Source organism: Podarcis tiliguerta, assembly GCF_965153285.1.
Source record: "Podarcis tiliguerta genome assembly, chromosome: 6".
Taxonomy (NCBI): Eukaryota; Metazoa; Chordata; class Lepidosauria; order Squamata; family Lacertidae; genus Podarcis; species Podarcis tiliguerta.
Genome location: NC_139539.1, coordinates 75,503,665 through 75,531,148, shown reverse-complemented (window position 1 = coordinate 75,531,148; position 27,484 = coordinate 75,503,665). Strand labels below are relative to the sequence as shown.

At 42.9% G+C, this 27,484-nt stretch overlaps 1 long non-coding RNA gene across 1 annotated transcript in view; it reads left to right on the top strand.

Annotated features, from left to right (window-relative positions):
• The window catches only part of LOC310679681, a 137,980-nt gene that overhangs the window by 104,898 nt on the left and 5,598 nt on the right, over positions 1 to 27,484 (top strand). Inside the window, exon 4 of the long non-coding RNA XR_014512465.1 lies at positions 8,714 to 8,815. This is a non-coding gene — a long non-coding RNA (uncharacterized lncRNA). The remainder of the gene's footprint in view (positions 1 to 8,713; positions 8,816 to 27,484) is intronic.

Here is a 27,484-nt window from a genome sequence, read left to right as displayed (position 1 = left end):
TTTACCTCAGGATGAGAGCAGAAACTGTGCACCGGGGGCACAGCAGCAGCGGGATGCCCCATTAGCTAAAGTGGTACCTCAGGTTAAGAACAGTTTCAGGTTAAGAACAGACCTCCGGAACGAATTAAGTCCATAACCAGAGGTACCACTGTACTTTGAATTTAAGGCTGCGTGTTGGATTCAGGTGAATTCCAAATCCTTAGCTGAAGCTGGCTGCTCATGAAAGATTTGGGCTTGTCTGAACCAAAATGGTATCATCCTGAAAACCTCAGAGGGAAAATAATGGACCACTGAAAGAATTTGGGATGCTTAGAGATGTGGATGCTAAAAAAACCACTGCAGCCAATGTTTTTGCCAAAAGCGAATCCTTTATTCTTAAGTTTGGAAGGGTGTGGAAAGGGGTTTTGTGAGTGGGTGTGGCTGGCAGGTCTCGCTTCTAATCTGAGGAAATGAATAGAATTGGGCTCTCCAGTCTCACTGCTTTGAGGAAGGGATGTTGAAGTACAGTGGTGCCTCACAAGACGAAAAGAATCAGTTCCGCGGGTCTCTTCGTCTAGCAGTTTTTTCGTCTTGCGAAGCAACCCCATTAGCGGATTAGCGGATTAGCGCTATTAGCGGTTTAGCGGCTATTAGCGGCTATTAAAGGCTTAAGGGATTAGCGGATTAGCTGCTAAAAGGCTATTAGCAGCTTAGTGCCTTAGAAAAAGGGGTTGGGGAGCGAAAAAAAATCGCAGGAACTTGCAAAACATTTTCGTCTTGCGAAGCAAGCCCATAGCAAATTCGTTTTGCGAACCACCTCCAAAACGGAAAACCCTTTCGTCTAGCGGGTTTTCCATCTTGCGAGGCATTCATCCTGCGGGGCACCACTGTAGTGTATCATCTTGTCCCTATGTGTTCTGTGCATGTGACCATTGCTAGGTCTGCTAATGGTGCTTGCTGGATATTCAAACCCTTCTGTAGCTGTAACCCATGTCCATACACCCACTCCTGTCAGTTCAGCTTTGCACTTTCTGTGGCATTTGGTGCCAACTGAGCAGAAAATGAGCCTGAATAATTTCTTCATTAATTTCTATTTGCTAGTCCCTACAGCCATCCTTCTGAAATTTCTCGGCCTTTTGGCTAAAATCAAGTGTAGTATCTGTTCTTATCAGTTTAATATCTGATATGTCCTCTATTTGAAATTTCTCAGGTTGCTTTCCTAGGGGCACCTCTACAATATATGTATATATTTTCCTACTGAAATCATTGTTCATAAAACAACAGGGAGAGAACTGAATCCCTCTACCCAAAATCAGCTTTACCTAGAGCAACAACTGTCCCTGCTGCACCTATCCTTCTGGAATTTGTTATATTTCTAACCTCAGCAGAAGAACTCAAAAAGGAATGCCAAAACTTGGCTGTGACACACCTGTGCTCTTTCGCCGCTCCAAGGTAATAGCACTAACACAGCATGGAAAAAAGAGTTCAAGGACTCACTCCAGAGTCTCTCTCTTTACAGTGTATCATGTCCTCACTCAAGGGTCAAAACACTTTAGCCTCACCACAGGCATCAACAAAAGCTTAAAATAAAGAGGAGGCCAAGAGCAGTTCCCCTGAAATACTGTATTTTTCCGTGTATAAGATGATGTTTTTTCTTTAAAAATTTAGTCAAAAATTGGGGGTCGTCTTATACACACATGCTGAATGCACAGGGGAGAAGAAGAAGATGAAGATGAAGATGAAGATGAAGAAGAAGAAGAAGAAGAAGAAGAAGAAGAAGAAGAACTTACCTTCCTGTGGCTGCTGTGGCTCCACCAACCATTGCTGGCTGACTGCCGGTTGTTGTTTTCCCCATTTTTTAGCAAATGTCCAGGTTGGGAGGGGGTCATTCAACCCAAAAAAGCTTGACAATTTTGAGAGAACAATTGCCCCCCAAAAGCTCAAAAACAAAATAAAATAGGGGGTCGTCTTATACATGGAGAAATACGGTATACTCTCCCTAGGAAGCAGTCCAGTTTCTCCTAAAAAGTTCACACCATGGGTGTTACCGCCTTGGATCACAGGGATCTACACAAATCTCTATACCATGAATAGCTAACCTCATTCCTTTCCTGTGTTGCTGGGTTACAATTGCCATCAACTCCAGCTGCCACACCCAGTGATCAAGGATGATGGGAGTTGTAGTTCAACAACATTTGTAGGGCACCACATTACTTACTACTGAAGATAATGTAGATCAGGCGTGACAAATAAAATCATATGGATTTGCACACCCAGAGACACAGGCATATGAGTGACCGACTTGAAAGCTTCCCGGACATTCTTGCTCTGTGGATACTGCTACTAACACAGCCACAAGCAAATTTAGACCGGTAGGTGGGGGGGAAACTGATAGCAGCAACAGTGAAACCTAGAGAAGTGACTCATTTAATAATAATAATAATAATAATAATAATAATAATAATAATAATAATTTATATACCACCCTATACCTGGAGGTCTCAGGGCAGTTCACAGAATAAAATCAAGATATAAAACCACAAAATACATAATAAAATAAAAACAGCAACCCAATAGCCCCCCCCCCCGAAACTCATTTTAAAAGGGCATAGGATGTAAATCAGATCAACCAAAGGCCTGGTTAAAAAGGAATGTTTTTGCCTGGTGTCTAAAGGTGTATAATGAAGGCGCCAGGCGAACTTCCCTGGGGAGGGCATTCCACAGATAGGGAGCCACTGCAGACAAGGCCTGTTCTCGTGTTGCCACCCTCGAAGAGGAGGCACATGAAGAAGGGCCTCAGAAGATGATCTCAGGGTCCGGGTAGGTTCATATGGAAAGAGGCAGTCCTTTAGGTATTGCTGTTTAAGGCTTTATAGGTCAAAACCAGCACTTTGAATTGGGCCCAGAAATGAACTGGTATCCAATGCAGTTGTACCAGGATCGGTGTACTATGCTCAAACTGTCTTGCTCTGGTGAGCAACCTGGCTGCTGAATTCTGCACCAACTGAAGTTTCCAAACCGTCTTCACAGGCAGCCCTTATAAAGTCCGTAATCATCACCTTGCATTCATCAGATCGGGACATAGAGGCATATACTTTTGTTTGAGGAAATCCACAGCCCTCACGCAGGATAATATCGAACAAGGGATAGATCTCCCAACCCCAAATCTCTATTGTGCTCAGTCTTTGGTTGCCTCATTTGGGGGCCTGGCCACCAGAAGTCACTAATATTTCATTGTTTCTACGACCCCATTGGAGGATGGCAGTAGGGAAAAAGCATTCTTTTGTAAAATGAAGCAGAACAGTTAAAAGATCAGCTTTCCAAATGGTTTGCGTTGGCGAAACAATGCTTCCGCTTCAGAATTTGATGCCCGAATCCAGCATCTCGAAAATTGGCTATAACCCCAGCTTTGATTGCTCTGATCATTGATCTCATCCAAACAAAAGCTATCTCATGAACTGTAAGAGCACTTTTGCATCCAGATCAGAAAGCGTTGTCCAAAAAAACCGAAAGGTGGTGGGGTGTGCTTTTTTCCCCTTTTTCTTTTTGCTCACACAACTGTTGATGCTCTTGAATAATTAAAGTCAAACATCATTAAGGTTGTAACCTCCATTAAGAACCCATTGTATTTGCAAAGGAACCCTGTCACTAATTGCTTCTCCAGCTATTCTCTCAATGTCGTTTGTGTAAGCGGACCAAGGCTCTGGCACTTGCCCAGAGTTGAGTATGGGCAATTTCCTCTAAATGAGGAGCTGAATCTATTTTTTACTCACTTTGCCTTTTGTATTGTACAACACCACCCTCATTTTTTATTGTTTCTCATGGGGGGCCGTTTATAACACTTAAGCAAGGGGCTTGTCACATTTCGCTGTAATTATCTATATGTTCAGTCATTAAAATGGCTCAGAGTGGCAACTGATTCTGAATATTTTAAGCTAAGAAAACCCCCTAAAGGCACCATTATAGTTGAGGTCTGCTCAAGCATTTACCCTACACACGTAGTTCAACAATGTTCTCTGGCATGCCCGGTAATTGAATTAGGAATGGAATCATGATTTTGGAACATTCTTCACAACACACACGGACTGTTGGAGTTCAACAACATCTGGAGGGCCACGCTACCCCATTGTGTTTAGGTTTAGTCATGTAGGTGTTTGTTCCATCTCGAGAAGAAAATGTGAACTTAATGGCTGAATTCGATACACTGGACCGCAAATAAAGGCCCTAGAAGCAGAATGAAATGCTGTAGATGCAACAGCAAGGTTCATTCAGTTTGTAATGTAAGAGTTAATTCTGTTAGTGTCAACTAGCCAAGATGTGGGCAAGCAGACGTGTTGCTTAGCAACCAAGCAAATTAGCACAGTCTTCACTGAGGTGGCACATGCTTTAATTGGCTGTGTAGTTCTGAGGGAGTTTTTTCTCTGTATGTTTGGTCTCATGTCTCCTTGCTAAGCAGAAAGACAAAAGTGTTATTAGAACTTTTCTCTCTGAGCAACATTATTTGAGTGACTTCGCTAACATTAAGGGCAACAAATTCCTTCATGGAAGTCCTAGGAGACTGGCTCACTCTATTTTGCCATCCCAGTTAAAAATCAATGTTTTTAACTGTATTTTGTTTTATTTGGGAGTAGGCAGAAGAGTATTAGAAATGTTTCTCCTTCCTAAATGGTGTATTCCACAGAGGCAAATGCACTATGTTGGTCGGGAAGGAAGAGTCAGTTGCTTATTCTGTCCTCTCTTATGGTAAGGGAAGCTGAAAGATTTCCAAACAACAAATATATACAGTGTGTGTGTGTGCACGCGCTTGCATATGAACATTAGACACATGGAATCAGTAATCTGTGATGGAGCAAAATGCCCTTCAGATGTTGTTGAACTTCAGACCCCACCATTCCTGACCATTGGCCATTCTGACTGGGTCTGATGGACCTTGCTTAGATACTCAAGGGCAGGATCCACCAAAATTAGTGGTAAGTAATTAATTAAAGATTATTGATTTCAGTGGGTCTACTCTGAATATGGCTTAGACGGATGCCACTCATTGTATAGACTATGGCAAGCATTCAATGTAGGAAGTCCAAAAATGCCTCAAGTATCTACTGTGATCCTTCACAACTCGTATATATCCATAAGTCTCTATTAGTCTGTCACAAATTTGCTGTAATTAATAAACTGAACTCTAAAACCTTTCATGCGGTGACTGTCTATCCTTCATAATTCTAACTGTAGAGGATTACATGATATATTTAATCACCGTCAGTTATATATAGAATACTTCTTAATTATATAAAGTGGTCGGCAACTTATTTGGGGGGGTTTCCATCCTTATACTTCATTATTATTTGGAACACCCTACTCTCCCCACTCTGCCATTTTTGACCGGTGTGGTGACAAGATCAAGGTCTGATTCCATGGTGAATTACCACATGGCTTCCTCGCCACAAACTGCATATAGGAATGCTCTAGTTTTGGTTGGGAGTGGGGATACAAAACAGCTCATCACAGGCAAAGTGCTCGTGATCATTAGCCCTAATTTAGTCACATGGGTACTGTTCCCTCTCGGGCGCTTTTATTATCTCCTGAAGTTGATAGAACTTCAACTGACTGGGGATCATTCGCCTAATTATTAGGCTATAGATTATCATTGGCACTTAGACAGGGACGGAATCTATGTAATGCATTCATTACCTCACCGCCATAGAATTACAGATCAGAAGATCTCAGGGAAATGAACCTCTTAGCCAGAGAAATGGCAAGCTTCTTTGTGGCATTTCTGTTGTCAGTTCACACATACATGTTCATAGCAGGGCACCACATGTAGGGCACCATACTGTTTCTTACATCACCTTTCATTAATCAGTCCTATCCTTTTCCTGCACTAAACACCAATTACATATATATATATATATATATATATATATATATATATATATATATATATTCTATGCATTTTTTATATTTTAATGCAAGTCAGTGCATATATTAATGTATGCCTGTGCATTTTTTCATTGTGAACCACATCACATAATGTGGTATCTGACAGATTTCTGTAATAAATTCCACACCATACTTTTCAAGGGAGCAAATCAGTTTGGCCCACATCAAAATGTAGATCAAATGAAATCCTTCAGCTTCCCTTACCATAAGAGAGGACGTGTTGTGCTCCATTAGCACCTACTCAAAGTCAGTCTGTGTTACAGTCTCAGCTGCCTGGTGGGAAATCAGTTTCTGCAGTAGCAGACATTCCACAAATACTTCCCGGAGTCAAAGTTTCAGTTGTGAGTACTGTAAGGGTGCTTTAATGAATGAATGAATGAATGAATGAATGAATGAATAAAAACCTCGATGAGATCCCTAAGAGTGCCCAGAATTACCACCTAAGGAAATACAGAGTGCCATCACGACTTTCTGCTGCCACCAAATAGCACCAGAAATCATTCTAATCAACACATTTGACATTAAAAAAAAATCCAGCTGATGGATGGATATAGCAAATATCTTCCTATCATCAAGTTGGATCATTTGATCCAACTTGAATTGCTGAGATGAAGATGAGGACTCCATGGGTTCAGGTGAAGAACACGGCCAAAAGTAAAAGGTCAGGCAGTGGAAAAATATATTTTAAAGCTCTCATCTAGTCTGCCTGACTGACAGGGCTGGTTCAGCTGCAGGTCAGCATGGAGACTCAGAGACGAGCAGATAAGTTGGTTCTTTATTCAAGGAAACAGAATACCAACATAGAAATCTACGATAAGACTGACAGCAGTAAGGCAGTTGCCAGAACTGATGATCTGAGCCGCCCACTTTCCCCTAAGTCTCCTCCCTGTCTGGCTGTTTCCCCCGCAGTCTTAAACTCCATCGGGGAGGGGAGCCCTGAGACCTCTGGGCTCATTGTTCTGCTACATGCAAAAGACTCTGAGTCCTTGGAGACAAGGGGAGCTGAATACAGTAGGACTGCCAGGCTCCTGTGAATCTGCTGCAGCCTCAGCCCTCACCTCCTCAGCTGCCTGGCCTACATCTGCAGGGTTTTCTGCCTCTTCTTCCTCTCTCTCACTCAAGCCTGTTGCTTATTCAGCATCCAGCCATTCTTCCCCCAACCCTCCTCTGACTTATCTTCCATGTCACACCACCATCTCCTGGCTCAGAGCCATCCTCTTCTGAGGCTTTCCTAGGTGGTTTTCCAGCCTCTCCGGCCTGTCCCTCCCTTCTAATTTGTCCTTCCTAGCTTATCTTCCATTTTCTCTTATGCTTCCTCATCTTTGTCCACATTTTAACATTCTGAAATGCTCTGTGAGGTGAGGCTGCTAAAATGATACCTTGAAATTAAGACAAACCCACCCAGGAGGATATTACCCACATTTCCTCTCCTCTTTAATAATTTCCAAACACCATTTCTAAAAACAAATTATTCTCATTATCTTTTGTAGAATAATAAAAAAGCAGAATAAATGTTTGGTACATGAAGTATACTTGGAGTTGCGTGTTGATTTCATGCTCTTTATTTCAGCTCATGGTAAACAGTGAGTGAGTGTGTTTTCCCCAAAAACCTCTGGCTATATATACATTATTTACACAATGGGTCCCGCGTGATTGGCTGATTCAACTCCCCTCCTGGAGCCAGATTGGGCGGCTCCTGCAGACCAATCAGGTTGCTGCCTTCTAGGATCCTACCTCCCTATTGTTCTAGGATCCAGGCTCAGTACATAACAGTACAACAGCATACCAGATGCCTAGTGTCATGTTGCCTTAGCACTGCCCAGGGATGCATCTGTGCCCAAGGAGATCTCATGTGGCAACCACAGGGTCCCCCTACCCCTGCTGCAATTATGCCTGAAGGACAGGGGGCCAGCTTGAAAAAAATATTGGAGGAGGGGCAAGTATGCCCCACCCCACAAAATCAATCACAAGACACAGTGCACACACACCACTTGAATAGCAATGCCCATCAATTCTGAGGAAGCCCAGATCTCTCAAATATTTGATGGGGGGTGCGAAGGGACCTCAGCTGCTAGGAGTTGGCTCCCATGCTCACAGAGATATTCTATTGTGTCCAATAAAGTTGAGATGTGCACTTAGTTGTGGTGTTGATGGGTGTAGTATCCATAGAATTTTCAACAGTTTGCAAATGTGCCCCGGGCCTGAAAAGTTTGGCAACCCCTGTTTTAACACATTGCTGCATGCTAAGTCCTGAGGGGCATCTGTTTGGAAACAGAATGGACCTTCGTTCTGATCCAGAAAGACTAGTCCCAACTTATGATACTGCAGGCGTGTTTCCTAAACACGGCAGCAGCATGCTTTGCAACTGATTTTTCTCCAAAAGGAAAGTATGCCTCTAAACCTATTCCCTTTATTTCTGGAACTGTTAATTTGCATCAGGTTGTTTTCCATGTCTCTTGACTGATTGGCTGAGAACAGTAAGATATGAGCCTTGCCCCTGCTTATTGTCCAGAGGCTGCTAAAAGTTCATTTGTATGAAAGACTTCTTCATCCGTTGTTTTTTAAAAAAGGACTACCTTGCAGAAGACTTTCTGTGCAAATTAGAGGCATTGTCTGAATACTGTCAAGTGCGCTCTTAATTTAATAACAGGGTGTCATGAGAAAATGCATAATGCTGAAACGGGGCAATTAGAGGAACATAATTATTTGAGGCTTTAAAACACATTTCCTCCCTAAAGAATGGGATTGTGAACAAGCACAAAAGGGCAGTGTTCAACTGTGTGCTTTTTTTATATAGAAGCAAGGCTATCTCTGTTCCACAGTTCTTCAGCCCTGCTGCACAGAGAGGAGAATACAAGTCTGGTGTGGCGTTCAGCATCTTCAGAATCCCAACATTGGTGTAAGTTTCCAGCTTCTAAGATTGAAGAGATAAGCATGAGAGTGAGCAATACCTGGTGAAATCTCAAAAGAAGGAAAGTGTTGTGACTTCCATGCTAGGATCGGTCAGAGGGGGGAGAGGATTGGGATGAGAATCTGGAAGCGGAGGATTTGATCCTGAGGAGAGTCCTACAGGCATTGAGCCAGATCCAGGGGAGGGAAAGAGCCAAGTGTCAGGGGCAAAGCCTGTCTCAGTGCCACTGGCATGACTTGAACGTTGCCTCCTGCCAGCAAAGAACATTCGCACACACATCCAGGGAGTTGCTTGGAGATGGATAAGACAGTGAACTGATTCCGTTGACTCCATCAACTCCAACACCATGGCCTTTCCGTGAGTGCTCCTCCCTTGGGCAGCTAGTAGCAGCTGTTGCAGAGTGGGAGAAGAAAAGGAGGAGCTGCAGCCCAGGCCTATGGGATGTGCCAGCTTTGAGGGGCAGGCAGAGGGCAGTGCCACCCGGGACAGGAAGAAAGGGGGAGCAGAGTGGAAAACTTGATAATAATAAAAAAAGCTTTGTGCATCCGCATCTAATTTTGCTGCTTTCTAAAATTTATTTATTGTTATCTGTTTTTGTTTTTTGTAAATCTACCAAAGAATAAAATGAAATGAAATTGGGATTAATGGGTTTTCTCAGGACAGTGGAGGACGTGTGTGCTGTGTCCCCTTAGAGCAGTGGCAGTGGCATTTACCGTGCTTGGGGGACACACACAAAAACGGGGTGTTTTTTGTTTAAGTGTAGGTGGGTTCCCATGAGGCAAGACACAGTGATAACAGCAAGAACGTTTACAGTGGTACCTCAGGTTACATACGCTTCAGGTTACAGACTCCGCTAACCCAGAAATAGTGCTTCAGGTTAAAAACTTTGCTTCAGGATGAGAACAGAAATCGTGCTCCGGCGGCACAGAGGCAGCGGGAGGCCCCATTAGCTAAAGTGGTGCTTCAGGTTAAGAACAGTTTCAGGTTAAGAATGGACCTTCGGAATGAATTAAGTACTTAACCTGAGGTACCACTGATTTGAATTAACAGAACTGAACAACAGGGACAAAGCAACTGCTTATATACATTTCCGAAGGCCTGGGCCACTCTTACTCCCAAGCTGATTGGCTGTCTAAACTTCCAAGACTCTCAGGTTCAGGGCCCATGGCAGAGGGCCAAATCCTAAAATGTTCTGTGATTGGATATCATGTACCAAATCAGAACACAGGGGCTCAGAATCCTCGGTCCAGACTCAAGCTCAGGCAAACACAGACCACCGAATACATAACAAGGGTCAAGGAGGGTCAGTTATGGGGGGGGAGCTGGAAATGTCCTTATTTTTATCTGAGGAATGTTAAAAAACTGGCAAAAACTGAGTTGGTGGTTGAAATACTACATCCACCTACAAAGGCCTGGACAGGGGGCAGTGACTGAGTAGCACATAAGGACATGAGTCTGTATTCAACTAAGTCAGACCATTCATCTATTTAACTCACTATTGCCTACTCTCTCTGGCAGCTACTCTCAGATAGGGGTCTGTTCCAGTTTGTCCTGGAGATCCAGTGCGGTGTAGTGGTTAAGAGCAGTGGACTCATAATCTGGTGAACCGGGTTCGCGTCCCCGCTCCTCCACATGCAGCTGCTGGGTGACTTTGGGCCAGTCACACTTCTCTGAAGTCTCTCAGCCTCACTCACCTCACAGAATGTTTGTTGTGGGGGAGGAAGGGAAAGGAGAATGTTAGCCACTTTGAGACTCCTTCGGGTAGTGATAAAGCGGGATATCAAATCCAAACTCCTCCTCCTCCTCCTCCTCTTCTTCTTCTTCTTCTTCTTCTTCTTCTTCTTCTTCTTCCATTTTTAACTGGGACCTTTTCCATGAAAACACAATCCTTCCTTAGCATTTTCAGTGACTGGGGCAAGAGGTGTAGTTAACTAGGGGAGAGACCATAGCTTAGTAGTGGAGCACATTTTGTATGCAAAGGGCCCCAGTACAGTCGCTGGTATCTCCAGCTATGAGGTGATGTTGGACACCTTCTGCTGGAGGACCTAGAAATCTGTTCCCTGTCACAGTAGGTGATTTTCTGCTGGAAAGACAGATCTGTTAAAAAAGGTTTCTCTTGTTATTAGATTTTCAGAGTTTTATGCACAGGAGCAAAAAGGGCAGAAAAAGATTTATGTAAGATAAGCAAATACATGCACCACGTTTGCTTGACTGCATAATTTTTTAAAAGCGGGATTCTTGTGGGGGGTGTTGGTGTAGGATTTGGATGCACTAATTTATTTTTAGCATGGACTCTACACAGCCCCCAAATATAATGAATGCATCAAGGCTGCTGCAGGCAAGAAAATCATAAGAGCTGAGATTAGCTTAATAGACACAAGGCAGATCATGGTGCTGCAAGATGTGCAGTCTTGATTCCATGGACTAGCTAAATACTTTGGGAGGAAAAGTAGACTCGGTTCCTTAATGGGATTTGGGAATATCTGTCCCTCCTTCTTATCTGTGCCAGAGAATGAGACAGGCTGCCATTCAACATTCTAGTGGAGCATTCAGTAAATAAATGAAGTAAAATCCCAGTTCTAGGAATCAAAAACCAAGCAAGCAAGCAACAAAAAACCTGGTTGACATGTCACAAACAGATTTATCTGTAAGGACACTTGTCCTGTTGTACTTGGTGCTATTTACTTAAGAGTAAAACATGCTTGCGATTTAGCTGTAGAATGTTCTGTGGAATGTCATTGCAAAATGAAGGAAGAGGTGGGATTTGATTCTGCAATGTCTTGCCCGCTCCCAATGCCCCACATGGGCCCATGCAAGAAGGTAGCTAAATGACATTATACTCAGAACAGCCATCACTCGCAGATGAACCAATTGGTGTTCACATCATACCTCATACAGAAACTGTCAAGAGTTTGGCATATCTTGAGTCTCGTCAGGGAAAAAGGCAGGGTATAAAAACATGAAGTTACTTATGAAGGAATTTGTGAGGAAAGAATAGGCTGTCTTTCTGCCTATCACCCTGACTGGTTTGTGTAACTTATTATAAGTGTTGCTGCTTGACTCCCAACAGAAACAACATCTATACACAAGTCTTTTCCAAGACTTTACATCCAGAAAACTAGTTCAGTTTAGTGTTTGGAGTGCTAAACTGGGAGACAAGGTTCAAGGTTGGCCTTCAGCGATCTCACAGGGTTGTCATCATCAGATAAAATGAGACAACCATATACCAGAGGTGAGGATATTACAGCCCTTCAGATGCTACTGGACTCCAGCTCCCATCAGATGCAGTCAGCATGGCTAATGGTCAGAGGTGATGGAAGTTGTAGTCCAACAACATCTGGAAGTATACGGTTTCTGCAAGATACTCGATCTTGGATGGAAGGTTGAGATGCAAATATAATAGATCCATAACTAAACCAAACCTACTCATAGATTTAACTAAGGGAAAACAGGGGAACCTCAGGTACTCAACACAGTTAACCTGAGAGAATGACGATATCTAGCTGTATAATTGTATGTAGCATAGTAAAAATGTCTTGCAGGAAATTTAAAATCAATACAGTATTGAAAGCATTTAGCCAGACTACCTAATTATATCCCAGTGATTTAAAAGCAATGATCATACATTTTAAAAACACTGCTTCCATTGTATAACTCTAGACACACTTCCCCCAGTAGCTATGAATCTAGTGATGTTACAGAACTTGTCCAGACTCCCAAAGAGGTCAATGAGTCTTTCCATTGACTTCATAGCTTTAGACCGGTCCCCTAATGAACAGTGTATAATTCATGTACAGAGCATTACACAATATATTCCATCTTCCCTTGTCATATTACTGTAATGGATCATACCTTATTAATCCTGCCTGCATTCCACTTGATGATCCTAATGGATAGCCTTTTAAGTCATGTTGCCAATTTTACCTTTCTCCGCTGGGCAATGGTTCAGAACGATGCAAGCAACAACTGCGAGGGTTTTAGTCTATACCAGGAGATTCCAAAATAGGGCAGACTTCAGGGTCTCAGGCAGGTGCTATATCTCACAGGGCTACTGTGAGAATTAAATAGGAGTTGGCAGGCCTCATTGTCCTGTACCCCTCATATTAGTGGCCAGAGAAGAGAACAATATACAAGTCCTTTCAAAAAATATCAGTGTATACTAACCAATGAGAATATTTTAGAAAACTGTGTATAGTGAAATGCTCTTAGACCTGTATTATCATGCCTGAAGTCATAACTTTCTGTAGGGATGTAAGCAGCTCAAATTTTCACATGTATGAATTGTTGTGGATAATGGAACAACTCAGGGAAGCAAAGGAGGGACTTTTAGCACAATAATATAGAAGAGCAAGAAACTGGCAGATGATGTTGAAGTTGAAGCACCCAGACAAACCCAAAACAGGGGGGAAAGTGCCAACCAACCCACAGAAGAGTTCACCCTGCAGTCCTCTACATTCCCTATTTGGGTTTGCTTAAGTCTTGTTCCCGGGAAGAAGACCAACATGTTTACAGTTTGCTGAAACTACATCTGTCTCAGATGTACCACACTGATGCGCTTTCAAGGCTGTGCCAATTCTCTTCAAGAATTTTGCAAAGTTCACAGAATCATAGAATTGTGGAGTTGGAAGGGATCCTGAGGATCATCTCATCCAACTCCCTGCAATGCAGGAATATGCAGTTGTCCCATGAGGGGATCAAACCTGTGACCTTGGCATTATCAGCACCATGCTCTAAGCAACTGAGCTATCCAGTCTTTGAAAGCTTTGGAGATGGATCTGTTGCTTGGCATGAGTTGTGGCCAAAAATACCAAATAAATACAGCCATGATTGTGTGACATATGCAAGGAGAACCTTACTGAACTATTGGAACACACCCAATTGTTTCCTGCTACTTTCCCACTGTTACAGCACTTTCACTTCCAGCTACAACATGCATAATTGAACGGCGCTTTAGCACTTTGTACAGGGTGAAGACATGGCCCTGTTCAACAATGAACGGAGATTGATTGTCTAGCTTGTGTTTGTTGAGTGCCCATGGAGAAAAGATGATGGCCTATCCTATGGGGAAATTTATAAAAGACATGATTGAACATTGAGACCAAGACCCTCAACAACTCCAGTTCTTGTTTAAAGAATGATCCACATCATATCATACTTTCCTTTATGTTACCAATAAGCAAGCATTAGCAAAAATGTCTGGCATTCACTACATACAAAGCAGATTCTGTGTAAAAGGTATGAAACTTATCCTTGAGGTTTTTTAAATTAGGTTCAGGGACCTCCAATACTGTTCAATGGACAAATTGAAGCTGTATGTTTTTCTTGTGGTTTACTCTGTTATGGTTAAATGGGCAAATAAGGCAATTTGCTAGGAGTTGGTCCTGAAAGGTGTAATCCCACATAATACAGTAAATCACAAATAGACACAGCCCACTAACGTTTCTCATTGCTTCTCATCAGCACCATGTTATGTTGTGTGGGGCTGAGTCATAGAAAGAGTAAATATGCCATAACCCTTCCATCCCGCCCACCAAAATTATTTCTGCAGACACCCATGGGCAGAGATAAGGGTGACAAATTGGGTGCGCTTGTTGCAGAAAGATGAGGCAGAAACCCTTGCAATTAATTCTTTAATAAGAAAGCGGAATGGGAGAAGTAAGGGGAATGAGGTCTGAATGTGGGGAAATGTTGCACAAACATTAGGTTTCCTTTTGGTTGCAGAGCAGGGCATGGGGTGATGATTACAAGAGTCAGTCAAAGGCTTCACAGAAAGATGGGCTTTGAATGAAGAAAGAGGCAAAACAGACCAGAGGCAAAACAAATAAATCTGTGGCATTCTGGTATGTCTTTATTAGTCTTGTTAACAAGAGAGACCAGTATTTGAAACTTCTGATTCAGACGGGGAAGTCATGATTTCATATTCATAGCAGGTTTGTGTTACAAGGTTTGTTTTGCCACTCAGAACATCCGCAGGCAACATTGATCCTTGGTAAACTCTGATGAACACCTGAGAAAGAGAGAGAGAGAGAGAGAGAGAGAGAGAGAGAGAGAGAAACAGAGATCTGCATTGGCACAGAAATGCATTACGCACATTGTCTAACCTTTTATTCTGTGATATATCTGCATCTGCTGCTTTGTAAAGCATGTTATTTTTCTTTGTGGTGGTTTCTGTCATTATTAAATAAAATAAAATAAAAGGGGGAGGCAGGACCAGGTATAAAGGAAAGAGAAGAAGGAAGGGAAGGAGGGAGAATGGGGGAGAGGAAGACAAGGAGGTGGGAATTGGCAGAGTTATTTATGACCATGGGCATAGCCAGGGGGCAGAGGAGGGCTACTCCTCCCCATCAAGTAAATAAATATAAATACTTAAAAGTAGAAATTGTAGAAAGATTTTGACAGATTTTTCTGAACACTTGGGGTCCAAAGAAAGTAATTTAAAACAACTGTTGCTGGGACATTTCATTCCAAATCCGCTAGACAGAGCCAGACAGAGGATGGCGTTAGGAGGGTGTCCTGCCCCACTACCATAAACCCTGGCTGCACCCATGTTTATGACAAGGGGAGTGTACTTAACCCCTACAGCCCCCCACACCCAATACTCTACTTGTTATTGCAATGTAATGCTAGAACAAAGACAGCACATAACGTTTAAGTACAGTGGTACCCCACAAGACGAATGCCTCGGAAGACGAAAAACTCGCTAGACGAAAGGGTTTTTCATTTTCTGAGGTGCTTCGCAAGACGGATTTTCCTAAGGGCTTGCTTCGCTAGACGAAACAGCCCTGCCTCTCCTGTCATGGCAACGGTCACTGCACGCACGCACGCTCGCTTCCCCGCTCCTCCGGCTCCTTCCACCTTCCTGCTGACGGCTCCTCCGGCTCCCTCCCACCTTCCGGCTGATGGTTAGTGCCTTGCGCCGCTGCTCACCCCCCTCGCGCGCTCCCCTCAGAGAGCCGTTGCCGCCAGCGCCTCTCTCTCCCTGGAGCCGTGCTCCTGAGACCCGCCGCCCTCCAGCAGCCATGTCGCACGGTGGCCACAACGCGCAGGTGAGTCTGAGGTACCGACTGCGGCAGCTGTCCTGCTTCTCCCCGCCCCTCCCCGCCGTTGTTAGTGTTTAACTGCAGTGGTGCTTCGCAAGATAAAAAAACTCGCTCAACGAAAGAACTCGCGGAACGAATTAATTTCGTCTTGCGAGGCACCATTGTATCTAGTATTGGGATAGACCTACCCCACACCTTTACTCTAAAGATGTAATACACACATACTATCTGAGCTCTCTCTTCTTCCTCACTGTTGTTGATGAGACTGCCGCGATTCCAGGGCCGAGTATGAAATCTGCCTTGAATCCCTTGGGTCTCCGTATTTCTGCTTCTTAACAGTAGGTGGGGAAAGAGGAGATGAGTTATTTTCACAAATGTTTTCGCATTTGTAGTGTGAGAGATTTGTGGGGGGGAGAAGGAAGGGGAGATTGTGTGAGAGAAAACGAGAGAGAAAAGCGGAGGTATGTTCTGAGCTTTAACAAGTTTCTTTTTAGGCTGCATGTCACTTTGAGATTTTTGAAATAGTAAGCGGTATACAGTCGTACCTCGTTTTGCGGACGGGATCTGTTCCGGAGTCCCAGCCGCTAGCTGAAAAGGACGCAGGGCAAAGTGCCACGTCTGCGCATGCACACGGAGCGGTTGGCGCTTCTGCACATGCGTGAGTGGCAAACCCGGAAGTAACCCGTTCCGGTACTTCCGGGTTTGCTGCAGACATTCGCCAGAATGGACGCCAGACAAGGCAGACGTTCACGGAGGTATTACTGTATACAGAAAAAAAATTCCAGCAAGAACTCACCAGAACTCAGTTCCGGCACCTCTCAGGTGGGAGTCATTGCCATTATAAGAGAACAAGGGAGGCGTTCATGGTGAGTTCCGGCACCTCTTTCTCTAGAAAAATGGCACTGAGCATATAAATGCTTTAAAATAAATAAAGTGATTAAGTAAACTAAAACCATTATTTTAAAATCTGGAGAGAGTGTGCATGAAATCCCAGTTCTTGCAAGAGACTTGCTTTTTGGCTATCACTATAAATGGGATGAGACTCATGCGCCCAGCTGTACGTTCTCATTTATGTTGTATTGCATTCCTTCTTCCAAAGAGCTTGGGGTGCCTAAATGAGGATATTCTATTTTATCCTGAGCCTTATAAAGTAGAATCAGCCTTGGGTTGTCCGAGGCATCACGGCCAAGTCACATTTGATGCCCTCTCCATTATACCAGCTTTGCTATTTCACATAAGCTTGAGGAAGTGGAGTGAGATTCTCTGAGAGAAGTAAGTCTCTAGCAGCAGGGAATCTTTCCTTTGCAGTGAATTGCTTCCTTGGGTGTAGTTAGCCTGCTCCTCTAATCAACTCAGGTGTGGGAGGGTGCTCTATGCCTTCTCCCTTCCCCCTCCCTCCCTCCCCCATTCTGCCATTCTCTTGCAGGACAGAAGAAACCAAAGCAGCACGTAGATGATCAGGTATATCCCCTAATTAAGCCTTGCAGCCACAGTGCTTTTCTGGCAGTGCTCTCATATCCATGCCTCACTCTACTTGTTGCTTGAAAGCCCACTCTGTCCTTGTCTGCGATACACTCCCTGTCTGTATTAATATATTTTCATCTTTCACCTTACACGAACTGAGGAGGACAATGTGCTCTGCTTTCTGTTTCATCCTTTCCTTTCTGAATCCTGTACACGGCTTCTTTTCTTGACAGAGGACTGAACTTTTCTAACTGTGAAACTATATCACACGCATTATTAAATTCCTTCTGGAATATTACAGAAGAGTAGCCATGTTAGGACCTGTTCTTGTGTTAGACTGGCGGAATAGTCTCTACTGACAGCAAAAACCTCTGAGTCTACCGTACGCTGGAGACAGCAGGAGGGATGCCTATTTGCTTTCCTGGTCTGCTTGTAGGTGTGTAACTCAGGTTCCAGAGACCTGGTATAATCCAGATATTGGTGGACTCCCATCAGCCCATTGACTGTGCCAAGGGTGCTAACTTGAATAAAATATTGGGGGGAACAGGTAAACCCTTCCCCACATAATCGATCACAATATGAAGTACACACACACCATCTTAATGGCACCATTTGAAGGTGCCCCCTCAAATATTTTATGGGGGGGGGGTAAAGGGACACGGGTGGCGCTGTGGGTAAAACCACAGAGCCTAGGACTTGCTGATCAGAAGGTCGGCGGTTCAAATCCTAGTGACGGGGTGAACTCCCATTGCTCGGGCCCAGCTCCTGCCAACCTAGCAGTTCGAAAGCACGTCAAAGTGCAAGTAGATAAATAGGCACCGCTCCGGGGGGAGGTAAACGGCGTTTCCGTGCGCTGCTCTGGTTCGCCAGAAACAGCTTAGTCATGCTGGCCACATGACCCAGAAACTGTACGCCGGCTCCCTCGGCCAATAAAGCGAGATGAGTGGCCCAACCCCAGGGTCAGCCACGCCTGGACCTAATGGTCAGGGGTCGCTTTACCTTTAAAGGGACCTCAGCCCCCTAGGAGTCCCAAATTCTGCCACCTTTCTTCATAGCTGACGTGTTCCACCCTCTTGATCATGTTCGTTGTCCTTTCCTGAACCTTTTCCAACTCTACAATATCCTTTTCGATAGTGGATGAAATTTCTAGGCTAGCATTGTGCCCCCAGTCCTAACTAGTTACATTGGCTTTGGGCAATCTGGCACCCACCAGAAATTTCTGTAACACAAAACACACCAGCCCCAGCTAGCACGTTCCATAGGAGCCAGCTCCTGGGGCTGAGGTCCCCATGCCCCAATAAAATATTTGAGAGGGCCGAGCCTCTCCCCCCCCCCCCAAGTTGATTACTATCGTCATTCAATTGGTGTGCATGTGCCACATCTTGTGATTGATTATGCAGGGCGGGGCTTCCCTGGGCCACCTCAATATTTTATTCAAGTTGGCACCCCTGCCTACAACACAGCTCTCTGGATGGTTTAAAACAGGCATAGGCAAACGCGGCCCTCCAGATGTTTTGGGACTACAACTCCCATCATCCCTAGCTAACAGGACCAGTGGTCAGGGATGATGGGAGTTGTAGTCCCAAAACATCTGGAGGGCCAGGTTTGCCTATTCCTGGTTTAAAATCCCATTCAATTACAATAAAAACCACAATTTAAACAATGGTACAGTCAGAAAAATGTCTTAACCCAGCATGGGCATTGTAGCTCAACCAACGCATTCCCAGCAGAGGAATAATAAGTCTCCATGGGCATGCTGGTTGTCAAGATAAAATGAAAATGCTTTGTCTTCTGAGCAGCTTAGGTAGTTGTACCAGAAATTCTGAAGACCCTTCTTTGACACAGACAACACAATTGTTGATTTAAAAAAACACACACACAAAAACTGGATAGCCGTAAATGTGTTTTCCTGTTTTCTGGCCATAAAAGAAGAAAACATGGTAATCCACGAGCAAACCAGAAGGATGGTCCTCAATGCAATAAAAGTTTTAAGAACCACTGTTCTAACCTAAATGTGAAGGCACTAAAACATAATGTGCACACAAGCTCTAAGTTTTTACAAGACATTCACAAATTACTTTTTTAACCACAGGGCATGGGGCCTTCTCTGACCCAGAAGGACCATTTTCTGAAGTACATCTTGAACAGGAGCCGATAAGATAATTACACATATTCATTTCCTCGCCTGCCTGAATGCGATAATTACCTGCAAGCAACATTTTCCATTAATATGTACTGTAATCATCATATCTCAAGAATTAAAAAAGAAGAAACCTAATCATTTTACCAAACCTCCATGAATTTGTTTAAAATAAATATTATTAATGTTCACCCAGTGTCAACAGTGTGATAGCATGATTGTTACTTACCAGGCTAGATCTCAGCACATAATTACTACAATGAGTAATTCTGGGTTCTAGCCTGCCTGTCACTCATCCCCTATCCTCTGACAGATTCCTGGCCCTGAGATTGATGTTATTTCTCAGTTATCCTTTGTTTCCTATTCTAATGAGGCCTCAAAGGTGATGTACAAACCAACATACGGTAAGTTCTAAGTCAGGGATAGTGAACCTGAAGTTTCTTTTCCTTAAAGAGCATCATGGCCTCCACCACCACCCAGTCCTACGCAACAAACTGCCCAAAATAAATGTGCGCATGATCAGGCTTTCCAAATCTAAAAAATGAAGAGCAAGAGTAATACCTGAGATGTGCTTGGGGTAGAATGAGGTGACAAAATGGACTGTACCACTTTGAGAGGAGGCCACATTTTCAAATACTTGACTATGATCACAACTCCTTGCAAATAGGAAATGTTCCCAGCCAAAAAAAGGGGTGGGATGGAGAACATCTCCCTTGTGTGCTAGATTTCTAGTTGCATGCAAGGACTTTTTAAATATGAGGGTACTTTAAAAAACAAAAAACCCCGGTATCTCTCCCCACGCCTGTGGTCAGAAATGGTGCAGCCCATTCTTCTGCTTCCTTCTCCTGTCTGTGTTGGCCCAACCTGAGATATTTGCAGATGGGGGTGAGATTTTTGCAGCTACTTAAATCATTGGAAGCCTACCTGTCAGTATGATTAATTGGTTATCGGAATTGCATGGAAACGCTGAGACTAGCCAAAAGCTATAAGGATCCCTGCCTCCAATCTCAAAGCTCTAGCTTTCCTTTATAATTAGTTCAGCTTTCACAAAGGACCAGTTGTAAGAAGAAGAGGGAAGCTTCTCGCAGGGTTAGTCTACATCAGAAGCTGTACATTTCTCCGCCAGGGATATCAAATCATTCATCTTTTTCCTATTGTTTGAGATTTGTGTCTGCGAGGTCAGTTCAAAATAGGATATCAGATTTTAATTAGCATCATGAGCAGCAGACAAAAGGCACTTTCCCTCATCAGGCCTGTGACTGTTACACTGATGTCATGTGAAAATTGCCCAGTGGCTTCTCATCAAGACATCAAAAGCAAAGCTTTCTCGCAGAGCTCTTCACCACCGGATCATAAATCTTCATTTATTACATAAGAAACCCAGGTGAATGAATATTCTCATACCTGGTATTGTGGGAAAGAGTTCTGCCCACATTAAATTGTCTATGTTGTTGTTGTTTATTGGATTTATACTCTGCCTATTCACTCAAAAGGAGCTCAGCGTTAATTGCTTGTGTAGCTGCATACCTACTAATGTTGTGGTTTTATTTATTTGTTTGTTTGATTGATTGATTTCTATACTGCCCTTTATCAAAAGATCTGAGTCGTGTACAGCACTAAAAACATATTTTACAGAACGTAGTAGTCAAAACATAAAACGAATGTATGTACTGTGCAATGAAAATCAGTCCCCAAGCAGTTTATATCATTTTAAAAAATAAACTAAAATTAAGAAAACACTTCTTTAGACAACTTATATACCATACAATAAAAAAGTTTCCAAATAAGTACTTTACAGAGTTACAAAAAGAAGTACAGAGAGAGAGAGAGAGAGAGAGAGAGAGATAACAACATTTCAAAACAGCAAAGGTTTGTGCAAGCTTAAATTCCCAGATGGTTATCTATTTGTGCTGCTTGGCCTTCTAAGGGTTAAGTTACAGAGACAGCTTCCTAGAGTGGTAAGGTGTTTTTTGTTGTTGTTTTTTGAAGGGGGGAGGCAGCTTGGTTCTCCAGAGCAGAGGTGCCTCCCCATGTTAGCTTTATTAAACTGGAATAGACTGCTGGACTAGATGGGCATTTGGGCTGATCCAACAGGCTATTCTTACCCTCTTAATGGTGTTTACTTCCAATTAAATGTGTACAGAACTGTAGCCCAGTTCTCTTTCCTAGTCTTCTAAATCTCTACTTCATTCGATGGCAAAAGATGGACTCTGCTGTCAGCTAAGGCTGCGTTACCTGCCTCTGAAAAAGCCCAGAAAGGTTTTACAAATATGGAATGGGCAGTTTGGGAGTCCAGTTGTGCCATTAAAATGTACCTATGAAACTCTCAGGAAAAAGTCAATGGGGTGTATATGTTGTGGCCAGAAGATGGATTTGATGCATTTAGGAAATGCAGCTAGGGTTAAAGACATTTCACCTTTTAATACTCAGAATAAAAAAGAGAGAATTGTGCCCAGCCTGCTGACTGAAATCTCCAGCAGCAACTATGAAAAAGTGGCTGTTTTCTAACTTTCGCTGAAGCAAAGACATACACTCGCAGAAAATTAAAAGGCGACCTTCTTACTGACTCATTACTTGGTCAGATACAAGGACAATACAAGGTGACTGACTACTTAACACGAGATAATGCTGCATATTGAAAGAGACTTTACACTACACACCTGGCTCCCCTCTTTAAATTAATCCTGGAAGACGCCTTATATAATAATGGCCTGCATAACTTCAAATCTTGTAAGACAGCTAGGCAACTCCAGCTGGTCCACTATGTAGCTCCCTGGTGATCAATTGGAATAGTACACCACAAATAGATTGTACCAGGAGGTTTAAAACAACTTCACTGGTTGCGAGCCCCAGTTCAAAACTTTTGAACTGCCAAACTCTCCTGCCAGAAGCAGTCTGCTTTCCCCTCACTATGTCATTTTCGGAGGGGAAATGGCAATGGCACACACACACACACACACAAATGACTGCTGGTGAGAGGCAGCCCATTCATCTTCTTATCATGTTTCCCTATGTAAGCAAGTAAAAAATAAAATAAAATTATTCTACCAAACTTTTGGAAGATGAATATTCATTTTATGCTGTTTCTAATATTTATTTATTACTGGGGGGGCTGGGCTGCTTAAAGATTTTGTTTGTGTGTGGTGGTGTTTCCAAATTGCTGCTTAAAGCCATCTCAAGAAGTTTTCGTGGAATGCAGTGCGAACATATTGTAGATTTAGAAAAACTAAAACAGGTCTGGAAACAGCACAGAGAATGAATCTGGGCTCACACAGGTGAGCAGCAACCAGCACTTACCCACTCAGCTCAGGATGGCTGTGTGTCCTGCTTTGTGGAGGACAGACCTCTCTCTGAAGTTGTCCTCCGTCTGAAGAGCTGTCCAGTCCAAAGAGAAATAACTCTAAGAAGGAGCAGCAGGTATATGTCTGAAACAACATGTGTTCCCACTATGTGTTAGAATTCCTGCTCCATGATTGCAGTAATTGGATTGTTATCTTTCACATGACAGTATGTGTTTTGACTCCACAGAGTGTGAAGTGACGGAAACAGGATGTTTGTGTTCCGTGAAGTGGGACTATTGTCCTTTGTTCTTTTTCTCTTTGCTGTCTGATGCTAGAGAGAGAGGGAGCCATGTTGCGGTGCTCCGGGTGTGTTTATATGTAAATAAAGTAGATTAGCCAAAATGCTGAGTTGCTGAGGTCTGTTACGCAACTGCTCAAACCCTGCGGATCCCGAAGTGTGCCGGTGTTGGTCGGCATCGGTCACTGTGATGTTCAGGCTGAAGAAAACTTTTGAAGCTCCTGAAGGATCGACCAGGAGAGAGAGAACATGCCGGTCAGGCATGTGTTTCTGCCAGGGTCCTACTCGAGTGTAGGCTGAACAACGTACACTACTAAGAAGAATGGAAACTTTTGTGTGGAGCCTTATACCTAATATGGGACGTGGGTGGAGCTGTGGTCTAAACCACTGAGCCTCTTGGGCTTGCCGATCGGAAGGTCGGCGGTTCGAATGCGCGCGACGGGGTGAGCTTCCGTCACTCTGTCCCAGCTCCTGCCAGCCTAGCAATTCAAAAGTATACCAGTGCAAGTAGATAAATAGGTACCACTCTGACGGGAAGGCAAACAGTGTTTCCGCACACTCTGGCTTCTGTCACGGTGTCCCATTGTGCCAGAAGCGGTTTAGCCATGCTGACCACATGACCCGGAAAGCTGTCTGTGGACAAATGCTGGCTGCCTCGGCCTGAAAGCGAGATGAGCGTTGCAACGCCATAGTCATCTTTGACTGGACTTAACTGTCCAGGGGTCCTTTACCTTTACCTTACCTATTAAAGAACTTGTCACACCAGGGAAAGATCGGTTTCTTACACAGAATCGAAAGGGACAGAGCATATGGGTGCTGCTTTAGACAGCAGGTTTGCAAATATGCAGACAGCAAATAATCATTCAGTAAAAAGCCATCACTGCACAAGGGGCCTTAAAGTTGGCCATCAGCAGTTAAGCACATCCACACCATACATTTAAAGCAATCTTATACCACTTTAATGGTCATGGCTTCTGCCAAAGGATTCTGGGAACTGTAGTTTGTTAAGGATATTGAGTGTTGTTGTGAGACTCCTCACAGGGCTACAGTTGTTAGCACACTTAACTAATGAAAGTTCCCAAGATTCCTTGGGAGGTGCCATGACTGCTAAAATCACATACAAGTTCTTTAAAACTATGGTGTGGATGTGACACAAGTCACCTGTATTGTTTTTTACTGTTTATAGTAATTACAATCATACCTCGGGTTACAGATGCTTCAAGTTGCGTTTTTTTGGGTTACGGACCGCCGAAACCCAGAAGTACCTCAATGGGTGACTTCTGGGTTTCGGCGCTCACACATGCGCAGAAGCGCTAAATCGCACTTTATGCATGTGCAGAAGCGCTGAATCGCAACCCGCAGGTTCGCAGACGCGGGTTGGGAACGCTGCGGGTTGCGAACGTGCATCCCACAGAGATCACGTTCGCAACCCGAGCATCCACTGTATTTCTAAATGTGTGTGTATGAATATCAATTGCTGCATGCAAATATTATGCAAATCCACTATCGTTTTTTGTCCTATTTTATCCTCTTTTTAGGGCATCAGTGACCACCTTAATTCAGGAATTCAGGTACAGTCCTTCTGCATTGTCCCATTTCCTTCTACACCTTCCCAACGTTTGGTGGCTGTTTCCTTAGTGATTGGAATTTCCTTTGTAATGAATATAGGTCATGGCTCCTTTCCTTTAACCAATGCTGTGGATCAAGCCATAAGGGAAAGCATTTGGAACATCTTAGATTTAACAATAAGGGGAGAAGGGCTTGTAGATCTTTGAGCAGTTGGAAGGCATGTAATCAAACAGACTTTACAGCACCAGAGGGCCACTTCCTCTGTCCTTTTTCGATGAATTATGCATCTTGCGCCTGAAAGTACTATGAAGGGGAAGCTCACTGCATTACATGACTCTCTTAAAAGATGTGGAGGGGGAGGGGAGAATTGTGCCACACGCAATTTGATATTACTTCAAAGTAACCACTTGTGAAATACGGAGAGGAATTATGGCGTGGATAATATTCCTTCAGTAGGAGTTCAGTAAATGTGTTGTAAAAGTCTCAGACTTGAAATCTCAGGGGCAGTGTTATGTAGTGGTTAGAGCGTTGTGGGCAGGGTAGGAGTCACAAATTGAAATATAATGCTCATAGACGCAGTGAAACACTCCACTCCAACATCACTTAGAGCAAACTGCTTGCTTCCTCTGAAAAGTTAGTTCTTACTTTCACATACCCTCCGATAGAAGTAAGGATGCCCTGTTCCATAATAATAGAAATAATAATTTTATTATTTCTATGCCACCCATTAAACATTTAAAAACATCCCTATACAGGGCTGCCTTCAGATGTCTTCTAAAGGTTGTATAGTTACGTATTTCCTTGGCTCAGGAGTCACATAACTCCATACCCAACAACATTTCTCCAATGAAAATAGGGACTTTCTAAGGAAAAGTGGGACATTCCGGGATCAAATCAGAAACAGGACAGGCTTCTGTAAATCCAGGACTGTCCCTGGAAAATGGAGACACTTGGAGGCAGGGTGGATTTGATTAAAATCAAATTGATTTAAATCACAATCTAAATCACTAGTCAGTAAGACTTGATTTAAATCACTAGTCAGTAAAGCTTGATTTAAATCATTAATTTACAGAAAGATACATTCTTGCTGGTATAATCTTAATATTTACAACCAGATGAAGGTTTCATTTTTGGAATAATAAATTTTCAGAGTAGTTTTTACAGATAGATGAAAAATTACTGATTTGGTTATACTATTAGAAATACATTGACAGATAATTACGGAATTATTGTGAGGTTTAATAACTGTTAACTGTTTATATTTGCACAACTTTTCTGCTGTACTTTATTGGATGGAGAAAAATAATCATTTCCTTAATAACAAGTTAAACAATTTATTTAACTAAAGCAATAACATTATAGCACATGTATCCATGTTTGTTAACTCATGTGGTTAAACGATTTAAAAAAACAAAAAAACCTTAGACTGAGTTTTAGCACACATGAAAAACTTAAAACAAATCCTTATTTCCTGATGAATAGCCTTCGGACTATAATGTAACTTAAATAGAAAACTATCTTTAGAAAGAATTTCCCTACAAAAGAATTTTATTTTAAAAATCCAATTTAAATTTTAAAAAATCAGATTTAAATAAATAAATAATCTGATTTTTTAAATTTTTTTTATTTAAATCATTGATTTTTATCCACCTTGCTTGGAGGGTCTGCTTTCAGGGAGCTGGTTTTTATTCAGGATGAGGCAGGAACAGAATTACTTCTGTTCTTTTACAGGACTCTGTTGGGTAGCCACAACCAGTGATCCCTTCCTTCTTTTGTAAGGATAGTGAAGGTCATGAGGGGAATAATATTTTTCATACTTTCCACCAGCAAGCAGTGTGGCTGTTTCCACCACTCTGGGTAATGCTTCAGTGCAATTTTAATGTGGGAAATTCTTGAGCCTGCAGTGAAGCATGTGTGAAAAAGTGCTGTAAGATGTAATGAAGTTATCACACTCTGGCAGCAGCTTAGACATGAGAAGCAAAAAAAAAAAGCCAATTCCACATCCTAGTCAATGAGCAAAAGAAGAAGAAGATAAAAGCCCCAGGAGCCAGGAGGGGAAAGAATTGTACTGAGACAGTCTATATACCTGAGCTTCCTTATATAGGGCAGGCTTTTCTTGTTCACAAGGTGGTTAATGAATTGCAGAACGAGACCAGGATGCAAAGAAAGTCATTCGATGTTGCAAAATGAGCCATTCTGCAAAAGAGAAATATGCAAAAAAAGTGTTTCTTATTATTATTATTAATGTATACATTGCCTTTTCCATGTGTGTCCAAGTGATTAATAAATAGCATTAAAGCAGATAAAAATACTCTCATTTTTAAAATGATGATGATGGTGATAATTATTATTATTATTATTATTATTATTATTATTATTATTATTATTATTTATACCCTGCCCATCTGGCTTGGTTTCCCCCGCCACTCTGGGCAGCTCCCAACAGATAAAAAACAGAATAAAACATCAAACAAAACATTAAAAACTTCCCTAAACAGGTCTGCCTTCAGATGTCTTCTAAAAGTCAGATAGTTGTTTATTTCTTTGACATCTGATGCGAGGGCATTCCACCATGCGGCCGCCACTACCGAGAAGGCCCTCTGCCTGGTTTCCTATAGCTTCGCTTCTCGGAGTGAGGGAACCGCCAGAAGGCCCTCACCGCTGGACCACTGAACGATGGGGGTGGAGTCACTCCTTCAGGTATACTGGGCCAAGGCCGTTTAGGGCTTTAAAGGTCAGCACCAACACTGGGAGCCAATGTAGGTCTTTCAGGGCAAAAATAACTGAAGATGGGTTAAAACACCATATTAAATGAACATCTAAGGCAAATACCTTTTCATCTAGCTGGGTGCTTCAGTTTTGGAA